We start from the raw sequence: 12,951 nt of genomic DNA on the forward strand, positions 1-12,951 counted from the left end.
GGGTTAATCTCATTTCACCATCAGAAAATGAACAAGATAATTCCATATGTGCTGTGAATGTCAAAAACAAAAATGTTAAATTTGTTCAAAAGAACCCATCTTTGTTTTTTTACAGGTGTGGATCCAAAAACCACATTGGCAATTCTCCTAATTGTCCCGCCATCAACAAACGCTGTGTAATTTGTAAATAATGGGACATTATTAGGGAATATGCAGAAATGTTAAAAGATCATTTAATGTGAACAGTATTGATTCAGACGTAGAAACATGTAGCAACTCTCTTACAGGCCCATGCATCAAAGGAAAAACCGGTCACAAACGGGCAGATTCTCAGAATCTGCCCCTTTGCGACCGGTATTTTTACATTTGGGATGCATCAGGGTGTCATTTTGACATCCTTGTACCCTTGAAATTGCATGAGCAATTTGCGAGTACCTACTGGTACTCGCAAATTGCTCATGCAATCTTCAATTCATTCCTATGGGCCAGGAGGCACATAGGAATGAATGGGACAGCATTCCTTAATTGCGGCTGGCAATTTGCGAGTAGCAATTAAGGAATGTGTAGGAATCGCTATTTTTATAGCGATTCCTACATGCATAGCCTTTTGCGATTTCTAAATAACGATTCCTTAAAAATCGCGATTTAGGAATCGCAATTCCTTCTGTTGATGCATGTGGCAGTTAGTAATGTAATCGTAACTCTAGACAGTGATGGTGAAGCAAATTCCATAAAAGGTCCTTTGTGCACTGCTACAATTGACAATCATAGGCGTAACGAAAATTGAGTGGGCCTCCCTGCAAGGTATGTATTGGGCCCCCTCTGGGCTCAATTAGGAGCTCTCCGGACAGAGTGCTGTGCCGAGTGGGCCCCCTGGAGCTTGAGGCCCCCCCGCACCGCGTGGGCTGCGGGGGCCTCTGCTACGCTCCTGTTGACAATGTTCCTTTACGGGGGATGGCTGACTCTGGTTCGCCTATAACAGTCCTGAGAGACACTACGTTTGATGATTTGTGGAACAATATGGTAAAACTGTTGTGTTCTGATGTAAATCCAATGATATTCGGTGAAAAAGACATAAATATGATTGGGCACTTTACTGGTTTAGTGCAATGCCTTGGTAGAGAAACAATGACAAAGATTTACGTAGCGGAAAAAGTAAAGAATATCATCAGATGGAAAGACCTTGTTCCTATGGGTTTATACTTAGTGCCTGGGGATGAGAATCCTATTAAGGTTGGTGAACTCCCAGTGTGTAACATTGAATGCAACATGTGAGAAACAGATTCTAATGTACTGAAAGAAATTATCTTTGAGTTTAAACCTGTGTTCAGTGAAACAGTGGGTCTTGTTAAAGGCATTGAACATCACATCAGATCAGTCCCTGGGGCCCAGGCAGTTTCATGCAAAGTACATTCTGTTCCGCTAAGTGTGAGAAGTGAATTGAAAAAAACTTTAAAAAAATTGTGTGATCAAGACATTATAAAATCTACTGATTCTTCTCAGTGGGTGGCACCCATCGTCGTCGCAAGCAAAAAGTCTGGCAAAATTAGGCTGTGCGTGGACTTGTGCGCCTTGAACAAAAATATAATTGTGGATTGCCACCCACTGCCTAAGATCCATGAGTTGTTGGCAAATCTGAGCGGGGCCAAGTAGTTTTCTCTTATCGACTTAAGATCAGCTTATCAACAAGTCGCTTTGACGGCAGATTCACAAGTATTAACAACTTTCGTGACCCCCTTTGGGGCATACACATTTTTACAACATCTGTTCTGTCTAGGTTCAGCCGGAAGCGTATTTCAGAAGGTCAAGGATACACTGTTTCATCAGGTTAGAGGTTTTCAGGCATATTTGGACGATATTTCATTATATGAAAAATCATTAGAGGAACATTATATGATTTTGAAACAAGTCCTTTCAATATTGAAGGTAAGGGAAATGACTGTACGAGCTGGCAAATGTAAGTTTGCAGTCCAAGAACTGGAATATTTAGGACACACGGTATCTAAACACGGGATCAAACCTAAGTTTTCGGTCATTAGAGCTATTGAGGATGCCAAACCACCTACTGATAAGGACTCTGTACGGTCATCCCTAGGGTTGGCCGAGTATTATGCTAGGTTTGTTCCTTTCTACGCTCAGGTGGTTGAGCCATTACACATGCTCTTTAGGAAAGGTCAGAGTTTTAGCTGGACTGTGGACTAAGATAAAGTATTTGGGGACGTTAAGAAAATGATTGTGTCTGCAAAAGCTTTACATGTTGTCAGGGATGACTGCACATCTATCATAACAGTAGACACAAGTATTTCTGGTCTTGGGCGGTACTTACCCAAAGAGTCAAAGGTCACGAACAAATTGTTGCATTCGCCTCGAGATCACTCAAATCATTTTAACAACAGTACAGTACTATTAAAAGAGAGGCCTTGGCATGTGTGTGGACAGTGCATACATTTAAAATGTATATTTGGGGACGAAAGTTTGAACTGGTGACCGATCACAAACCTTTGGTTTATATTTTTGATAGAGTAAATTATTCCCATATGTCAGCCAGGTTGATGAGGTTAGTATCCAAACTTCAAGAGTTTAATTTTGATGTAAAACACATCCAGGGCGGAAAGAATTTCCGTGTGGACTGTCTTTCAAGGTTGTCAATGCTGAAAGATGATGATAAGGACATTTTTACAGAAGACATTGAGTGTGTGGCGTTGGTGGATGCAGTTAGTGAATAGGATACAGTATTGTCTGAAAAGGATTGGAACTCTGCCTGCAAGGAGGATGCAGTTCTTCAAAAGGTAATGGAGTATACCACTTATTGTTGGCCTGAATAAAGGTGTTTAGATGGTGATTTACGTGTACTTGCCCAGGTTTCTGACGAACTTTCGGTCGAGAACAATATCGTCTGCAGGGAGGACAAATTCTTTCCTCCATCTAGTTTACGTCCTTTAATTGTGGCTAAAGCACATTGGGGACATTTAGGAGTCACTAAAACCATCATGAAAATAAAACAGCATTACTGGTGGCCTTCTTTAGACACTCAGGTTAGGAAGGCAATCGATAACTGTCTAGAATGCCTTTTATCAGATAAACATTGGCATACATTGAACATTCCATTACACCTCACTGAGTTTCCACACGCCCCGTGGGAAAAAATTGGTCTCGATTTTTCAGGTCCTTATTCCATTTTGGATCAAGATAAAAAAATATGTTATCTTAATGGTTGACTACTTCTCCAAATGGATGTACCATGATTGTGTAGAAGCTCCCGATACTGAGTCAACAATATCATTTTTAAGTAGGGTTTTCCATTTAGAAGGTTCAACTAAAGTCATTGTTACGGATAACGGTACCCATTTTGTATCTGAGAAGATGTGCACATTTTTGAGAGAGTTAGATATTAAGCAACTTAAAGTTGCTTTGTATTCCCCATCATCAAACGGTTTTGTGGAAAGAGGGAATAAAGTGATCAAAGAAGGGATACAAACAGCTTTGGCTTTCAACCTCAATGTAGCAGAGTTTATTAAACAAAAAGTTTGGAATTATAACACCACACCACACTGTACTACAGGAATTTCACCTTTTACTCTTCTGAAATGTAGGGAGGCACATTCTGTTTTGTTTCCAACATGGTAATGAGATATTTCTGGAGAAAGTAAGATCAATTTGAAGGAAGTATATGAAAAAGTGAATGAGAAGCAGGCTCAAATGAAAATTAACTTTGGCAAAAAATTCAGTTGGTTCGCGTGGATGTTCTGGTGGGCGACTGGGTTTTGATTAGAAAACCAATCAAAGTAAGAAAAGGGGAGTCAACGTTTTTAGACCCAGTTCCAGTTCTTAAGGTCAGTAAGGGGGCTGCTTTTATTGATAAGAAAGGGTGGTGGAACAAGAGACAACTTGTTAAGGTGTCTCTACAACAGGTGGAAATTATGCGGAATAGACGGGGGAGTATCGAGGACGATCTTGATTGGAGTCGCTGGTTAGATTCAACAAGGAAGGAGGAAGTACTACCCCAGTCTCCCCAGTCCCCATCTACTTCCTCTACATGTTCTATTTCAGGTGACCATGTCTCTTCAGATAGAAATTTGAGTCCCCGAAATGTTTATGCAAGTTCTTCGTGGGGTTGTACTATTAAAACTCCATAGAGATTTGATGGTTTTGTTAGATATTAACCATTATGTATTATTATTCTTACTTGTGTCCTGTAATTTCTCGTTTTTCATTTTGTGTAAGGGGGAAGGTGGTGTAGTGGTAAGTGGACATCGCGCAGGTAGCGCGCGATGCTTTATGAATATATCTGTATTGTGTTGCGATTTGAAATGTGGCTCACACATGGAGGGTCCGCTCAGCGGAGGCTCGAACGATGCTTATCAGTTGACGTTTGTGCTTCTTACTGAAAGGATGCTCCGTGCAGTGGGTGGAGTTGTTCATTAATAAACTCCTTTCTTCGAGACTACTTCAGAGTGCCTGTGGTCATTTCTACACCCTGCTATCAAACAGACCATTCCCACACTGACGAGCTGTGGTTGCAGCTCACTGGGGTATGAGCAGCAGGCACTCAGAGGCTCTCACACTGCGCTCCAGGTGCCCATAACCGAATGATCTCCTATTTCACTTCCAGTGTCAAAGAGGCAGTGGTAGTGAGGAGTGACAGAAAGGTCCCATGATTCTCCACTGTCTGTTCTGGTGCAACCTCTCTGGAACTGTGGAGTTTGAGCGGAACAGTTCTTAAGTTACTGATTGACTCTTTAGTTATAGCCGAGGTGCGAACTTTTAAATTTAAAGACACTTGTATTTTGGACTGTTTCACTTTAACACAACAAATTATGTCACTGTACTGAGTGGCTTTCATTTCAATTAGTGAACCGTACCCTTTCTAAACTGACGATTTTAGTAATGAATGAAGAGGAAAGTCAGTTGTCTTGTGCATTCTATATAATCCTTTCTTGTTTCCCTATTCTCCACAAACCTTTGTTGGGGCAATTACGGTCTATTAACCGCATGCAAGAAAGCTTGTTGTACTTGAGCGGAAGTCTTTCAAGGTGCTCTCAAATGTTACAATCAGGCACGGTGAAGTAAACTAATGTCCAGGGTCCCACAGTTTGGACAAGCCGGGATGCTGAGACTAAAATCAGGTTTGCTGATGACAGATTCGGCCATTGGAAAGATATTGGTAATTTCCGTCTTCTACTCTGATGACAATTTTATTTGTGACACTAGAGGCAAGTCAGTTATCTTGAGTATACTATACAAGGGCCTCATTATTGCTATAGATAAAGAAACTGAGAAACAAGGGTTGGTACTTTTAAAGAGGGGAAATTGCTCAAGGATGAATCCACACCAAGATGCCAGCGCGCTCAACGTGATCTCCAAAGACGTGGGGTCATGCTGCATCGAGTTGCATAGGCACCGTGATGAGTGGAAGCTTTCCGTAGAGCACTGAAGCAGCACTGGCTCTTGAAACAAAGGACTCGCCGGAACTTCCTGGCTAGACGCTATGATGGTTCAAATGGCATTCTTGTACACTCGTGTGGACTGCGTCTGGCCCAAAGAACCATTGAAGAATAATTTAGCTACTTAGTAAGCTTCTGTTCCACCAATTCCAACAGCCTCGAGTTTCGGTTATTCAGGCAAAGGCATGCACGCTGCTAGGGGTCTTCAGTACTACTGGAGAGCAAATTACTTGTCAATTCAGTCCCGATCAGTTCCAATCCGAAAAATAAACTTCCAAATAGGTTGTCCACCTCTTCTTCTTCAGGGGGAATATCCCGTCCTCGTCACCATTTTTAAAGAGGGGAAACACAGCTTGCTCATTGGAGAACTGACTTTATTGAGAACAGGAGCAGCAACTCCCAGCAGCCGTCCTTCAGGATCAATGTCTGCCTCTGTGTCCTAGATTCCAACAGGCTGGATTCTAGTAGTAGGAGCTTGCAGTTGCTAGAAGCTAGTTGCCAGGGGGGTAAAACATAACATAGGCAGAATAGAATATAACAGGTACCAGGCTCGCTGGATCAGGGCTCCACAACTAGTTGTTACCTAGGCCTCACTAAAATGTTTGACTGACCTGGGTAGAGCAAGTAACGGTGAAAAGCCAGGTCTTCGGTCCTGTTGAACATTGACTATCATGTACATTACATTTGATGGGAAACAAAAAAATCAGAGCAAATGAATAAATACTATTGGCTGGGGATCGCAAATGCTTGGGATGAAACCAGGAAGAGAATTGGGCTGTGTAATGTAAACTGTGAACACTGGTTTCAGAGCTACATACTCTTTAGCTAGGGAGGGGACAGACACGAAATCAAAATAACAATTTTCTGAGTTTATAGGAGTGTATGAACGAATGAATGCATGAATTAAATGACATTTGCAGAGTACTCATTTACTAAATGATATCATGAAGCTCTGACCATAGAGGGATGGAGGCAGAGGGTGGTAAAGGCTACCAGATAAGAAACACTTTGTTTACCTCGAGAAAGTGGTGTCAGTAACTTAGATACTGATAGACCGGGAGTTTTAGAGCAAGGACTTAAAAAAAGATGTACATCCAATTCAGTGTTAACGGATAAGACCATCTTTCATAAAGGAAGTCCCATCTTAGTAAAGGTAGTGGTGAACCAGACTGAGCATTTCGAATGCCGCTCACTCCTGCACCAAAATCCATTCGAGGTTCCTGAGTGTAGATAAGATGGAATCAATCTGCTTGAAGTACTGACTTAATGATTCTTAAAGTTCTGGATTCTCTTACGTTCGTCTAGAAATGCAGCTAGAAGGCCTAGGTACAGGGCAATGGTTTAGCTAAGCCACGAAGCGATGAATTTTCTAACTGTGGCAAGATGATAGTTGGGAGCAAGAAGATGGAAGATTTCCCTAGAGATACAGAATTTGAAAAGAAACTCGAAGAAATGGCCTTATTAACTTGTGCATTTAGGGCAAGTATGTCTCCGAATTTAGTCCTCAGCTTCTTACCCACCTAGGGTAGATTTGGACGGTTATTAAGCACATAGTGGCCAGACGGAAGAACTTAAGGTTATATCCACATGCAGGCTCTCTACAGTTGGAAGGTAACCCAACATAAGAAAAAATACAGGACACCACAACTTTGAATCAAGCAGCAAATTGAATGAAAACATTAACCGAGAGAGGCCACAGGAACTGCACATCAACATTTCAGAATGAAAAGATGGTCCAGCATTTAGTCTCATAAGGCAGGAAACACATGGAGTCGCAAAAGTACAGACACTCCACGGTAGTGGTTGTAATGAAGTATTAAGTGTTGGGCATTAGGACCAGCGCGTTTGAGGGAATGGGACGAGGGCAGGATACGGGAAGGGGAGGGGAGGAGCCACGCCTGGGGATGGGCAGTGGTAACTAGGAGGCGAAGGGGACCAGAGGTACAATAAAAGAAGTGAGCCCCATTCATGAGTCCGTGTCCTTTGTGGCCATCAGGTCACTACAACTGGCGACGAGGGTGGCCATGACTCATTCGCTGCGTGTGCACCCTGTGAGCATCGATCGGCGCTGCCCTTTTTGCTGTCCGGTGGCTCTGGGAGCTGCCCTGTGAGTGCGTGGAGCGCTGGCGGCGGATTTGCATATCGCGGTCCGGGAGCCTACCCCGGCTGCGTTCGCCTGAGCACATCACGGTACGGGAGCCTACCCCAGCCACGTCTGCCCTGCTGAATTGTGTGGGGATTCTGAGAGCCCCCCTGACTTTGGAACGCGTAGAGGACCCGCGCAGTGCTACACGTCAACGCGATCTGGATGCCCCCCCCTTGCCGCATGCTGCTGGAACCACAGTACCTGAGTGGTGAGTGCCCCGTCTGTCTTCCCGGCTGCTGGAGGGGTCCTGGTGTTTGGAAAGCTTCTGTAACAAGTGAGGAGGGCCAACTCTCGCGAGGCGCGAGAGTTTGTGGCGGCCATATTAAAGTCAGGCGCCTGCACCTATCCCCTACGAGGAAGTCCCGGCGGCCATTTTGGAGTCAGGCGAAGTGTCTGAAATCCATCAAACCTTGGCAAATTCAATTGGAAAATATCCAAAGGCGATTTGGAGTGTGTTTCTTGTGCGTTGGATCAATCAAACCTTGGCAAATCCAATTTATATATGTCCAAAGGTAATTTGGAGTGTGCTCTTTTCCCGAATACAAGGGTTTTTGCCTACTAATTCATTTATGTCTGGAACACATGAATATGACATTGAGAAGTGTGAGCACATCGAGTGCCATTTAGGAGTAATTCTGTGCTCGGTCCAGCGCCTGTTGCTCCGGCGTGTTGCAGTGTGGCAGCTGGTTGTGGGCTGTCGTCTCGGTCAGTGGTCATTCTTGGAAGAAGTCTGCTTCACTACCATGTCTACTACACCACCACCTCAAGCGGGCCCAGCGCAAGCCAATGCCAGTCACATGGGTGTGCTTGGAGTATCTTTCCTGCGTCCACCCGAACCTTTGGTCCTCGAAACAGGAGGTATGGGTCTTCGATAGAAGGAGTGGCTTGAAGACTTTGAAGAATTCATGACGGGTTCGCACGTCACTGAAGCAAGACAACAGCTGATAGCGTTACGTATTTTGATAGGAAAAGACGTTGGCCAAATCATAAAGGAATTACCTGCAGCAGATGTGTGTGAAGCACTGAATCGGAAATTTCTGAACAAAAGGAACATTGATTATGAGAGATACACGTTTACCTGGCAGCACAAGAGAAAGAAGAGCCCATGCGCATTTACATCACAACCCTTAGACGGTTGGCTCGTTACTGCGAGTTTTACTCTTTCTCGACAGAAGATGCTCTTCGTCTGAGAATTAGTGAAGGATGTCCGTCCGAATCACCACGGCGGAAGCTGTTAAAGAAAAGTTACTCGCTGGATGAAATTGAAGAAATGACACGAGTGCATAATCAGGCTGAAGTACATGCCAAAAAGATGGAAGCAGGGAGAAGTGAAAAGCGTCAACAAGTCTATAGCCTTCAATCTCGTAACACACCCAGATATTCTCCGGTGAAGCCGAGGTCATCCCGGTCCAAAATGCAACAGCAACCTGCAAGCCGACGACGTCGCAGCTCAAATCGAAACAACAGACGGCATGAACGTCATCTTAAATGTTATCGTTGTGGCTATGATTTTCCTCACACTGATAGTTGCCCCGCTCTGGGTAAAAAATGCAGGAAGTGTGGGGGGGAGAATCACTTCGAAAACATATGTGGAACTTCCAGAAAAGACAAACAGAGAGATCAGGAAAGGCAATCTCGACCGTCGAGCACGCGTCATCACGCCAAAGCGGTACGAGATCACAGAGACTCGTCGACGGGATCGTCCCTCTCCAGCAGCCAGTCTCGCAGAAGTTACCGTCCCGGTGCTCGTCTTCACAAGAATCAAGGTCACTGTCACCCATCTCGCAGGACAGTGATGAATACGTATGTATGGTTGCTAACCCAGACAGACTGAAGAAATACCCTCGGTTTAGCATCCGAATCGGCACGCACTGGACTAAATTTGTGATGGATAGTGGAGCCTCTCTCAACTACATACCAGATGCAGAATATCAGAGGATGAAGTCACCACCTCAGCTACGTCCCGCTCATGTGAGGGTTTACACCTGGATGTCCAAAAAGCCACTCCCTTGTCTGGGAAAATTTTCAACTCACCTCATGTACCAAGATCGCACGATACCTGCCTACATCCATGTCATGGAAGGGCCAGAGGCTGACTGTCCTCTGAGTCTTGCTGTTGAACAGGAATTACATGATCTACTCAAAGCTGACATCATAGAAAGGACAGATGGACCTACACTCTGCGTCTCTTCGGTAGTAGTCGTGCTGAAGAAAGGTGAACCTGACAAAGTCCGTCTGTGTGTTGACATGAGGGCGCCCAACATCGCCATTGAAAGAGAAAGACACCCCGGACCACATATCAGCGACATGATTGCATCACTCAACGGAGCAAAGATATTCTCCAAACTGGATCTCAATAAATATTACCACCAACTAGAACTACATGAGCAGTCGCGTTACATTAAGACTTTTTCAACCCATATCGGTCTCTTTAGGTATAAGAGACTCAGTTTTGGAGTGTCTTCTGCTGCTGAAATCTTTCAAGAAGCCATTAGGAAAACTATTCATCATATCCCCAATGCCCTAAACTATAGTGACGACATCCTGGTTTATGGGTCTACGACACAAGAACACGACACCGCATTAGAACAAGTCTGCCATACACTAATGGAAGCCAACCTCACGTTAAACAAAGCAAAGTGTGAGTTCCATAAGTCCACATTGAAGTTCTTTGGCCATATCTTCTCCCACGTGGGAATGAGACCAGATCCAGACAAAGTGGCAGCCCTGAATGACACTCCCAGCCCTCGTGACACAGCAGATGTTCGCTCCTTTTTAGGGATGGCCAGCTACTGTGCCCGGTATATACCGGACTATGCAACCATCAGCTATCCTCTGAGAAAACTCACATAACAAGGTCACCCTTTCCAGTGGACCGTGAGGTGCGAACAAGCATTTAAAGCAGCGGTGGGATCAGCAGACAACATGGCTTATTTTGATCCGAAGAAAAAGACAGAAATCACCGTTGACGCCAATCCCGTAGGGTTGGAAGCCATCCTAGCTCAATATGACATCGAAAGTGACCAACGATACATAATTGCATATGCTAGCAGGAGCCTGACTGATACTGAGAAAGCATACTCCCAGCCTGAGAAGGAAAGCTTGGCTGTTGTCTGGGCCTGTGAACATTTCCACATCTTCATATACGGAAAACATTTCACACTAATCACAGATCATCAGGCCCTCATCACCATCTTTGGCAACCCTCGAGCTAAAATACCACCAAGAATAGAACGCTGGGGTCTTCGTCTCCAACAATACACATATACAATTGTGCACAAGCCAGGAAAAGCAGCAAACCCTGCTGATTACATGTCAAGGCACCCCAAAGAGACAACCAAGTGCAGACCGTCAGTGGCCGAGGAATACATACTTTTGTAGTAGATCAGGCCAGACCACCGGCAGTTCCGCTCGAAGCCATCTGGGATGCCACTCATGGAGATGTTACTATGCAAGACGTAAAGCGTCATATACAAAACAATGACTGGAGACACCTAGATGACAACAATCCAAATAACCTGACTGACATACCTGAAATTGCCGCTTTCAAGAATGTGAAGGAGGAACTGTCAATAGCCACCAACGGCCTGCTCTTACGAGACAATCGAGTAGTCATCCCAAAACACTTACGACAAGGTGTCATCCATCTGGCGCACGAAGGCCACCGAGGCATTGTGGCTACCAAGAGACCACTGAGGGAACGGGTCTGGTTCCCATTGCTGGACCAAATGATAGAGCTCACGTTGAAGGACTGCCCCCAATGCCAACTGGTCAGTCGACCTGATCCTCCTGCATCACTGCAAATGTCTCAGCTGCAGGAGGGTGTCTGGCAGCATGTTGCCGTAGAATTCTTTGGGCCATTTAAATCTGGACAATACATCCAGGTCATCATGGATGAGTACTCACGTTTTCCTATTGCACAACTCATTGCATCAACAAAAGCGTCCAGCAAAATACCCGTTCTGGATGAAGTGTTCGCTGCTTGGGGCATTCCTAAAATAGTGTAGACCGATAATGGGCCTCCGTTCAACAGTCAAGACTTCACGGAATTCGCCAAGCATCTCAACTTTAAGCATCGCAAAATTACACCATTATGGCCACAGGCCAACGGCACGTTGGAAAGATTTATGTCTACATTAAAGAAAGCCATTTAACAAGCTGAACTGTCTCGGAAAGACACTCAAATGGCTCTAAATGAGGTCTTGCGAGCTTATAGAAACACGCCTCATTCTACCACTGGCAAGTGCCCAGCGACTCTACTGTTGGGCCGGCCGGTGCGCACCAGAATACCCATGATTGACTGGAACGAAGGACCAGCATCTCAAGATTCTGAACATGATGACATAGCTGTCACTGACCAACTCAAGAAGGAGAAAATGAAGACGTATGCGGATCACCGTCGGAGAGCCACACCCTCTTTGATTCAGGAAGGCGATTGGGTGCTAGTGAAACAAGAACAGCAAAAGAAAACAGACTGTCGCTATCATGAAACTCCGCTGGTAGTCACCAGACAAAAGGGAACCATGATCACTGCTGAATCGGAGGGTAAGAGAGTCACCAGGAATGTGGCGCACTTTCAAAGGTGGGGCCCTAAAGTCAAAGAACTGCTAACTGGTCCTGCCAATGGAGAAATGGGACCTGTTGGGATGGATACCAGTGACCCGCCGTCAATGGTGATCCCTAGTGAAAGAGAGCCCGACTGGCAAGACGTCCATCTACGTCCCCGCCAAACCATTAAAAGACCGAGTCGTCTGATTGAAGAACTGTAACTATGCCACACATTTTTTTGTTTTTATGTTTAAGGTTGATTAAACTAGCTCATTTTGTTGAGAAAGGGGGAGATGTAATGAAGTATTAAGTGCTGGGCATTAGGACCAGCGCGTTTGAGGGGACGGGACGAGGGCAGGATAAGGGAAGGGGAGGAGCCACGCCTGAGGATGGGCAGTGCTAACTTGGAGGCAAAGGGGACCAGAGGTACAATAAAAGAAGTGAGCCCAATTCCTAAGTCCGTGTCCTTTGTGGCCATCAGGACACTACAGTGGTGTATGATGGCTCAGTGGAGTAATGCATCTACTACAGGAGCCTGTGTTGAACCTCAGATTTTTAACCCTCTGAGGTCGATAAAATGAATACCATTCAGTTGGATACCCATTCAAACATGTTATACACATGTCCTTTATAAATACATTTAATGTGGCAAAAGTCAAGCTAAAATAAACACAGGAATGATTTTTCAGTCAAGCAACACAACGTATGAAATGTCACCTACACTGCAGCCATTAACCAACACATGGAAAAGAGGTCATAGCATTCAGGTTTGAGAGGTACATATGCAAGCAGTACTGGAAAATGGCACCGTGG

The 12,951-nt window shown here is 44.8% G+C and overlaps 1 protein-coding gene across 6 annotated transcripts in view; it reads left to right on the forward strand.

The window, feature by feature from the left end:
• The window catches only part of FAM227B (family with sequence similarity 227 member B), a 3,234,040-nt gene that overhangs the window by 1,309,581 nt on the left and 1,911,508 nt on the right, over positions 1-12,951 (forward strand). The gene's annotated exons all lie outside the window — the stretch shown is intronic.

The sequence above is a fragment of the Lissotriton helveticus genome, chromosome 3_2 (genome assembly GCF_964261635.1).
Source record: "Lissotriton helveticus chromosome 3_2, aLisHel1.1, whole genome shotgun sequence".
In the NCBI taxonomy this organism is placed as follows: Eukaryota; Metazoa; Chordata; class Amphibia; order Caudata; family Salamandridae; genus Lissotriton; species Lissotriton helveticus.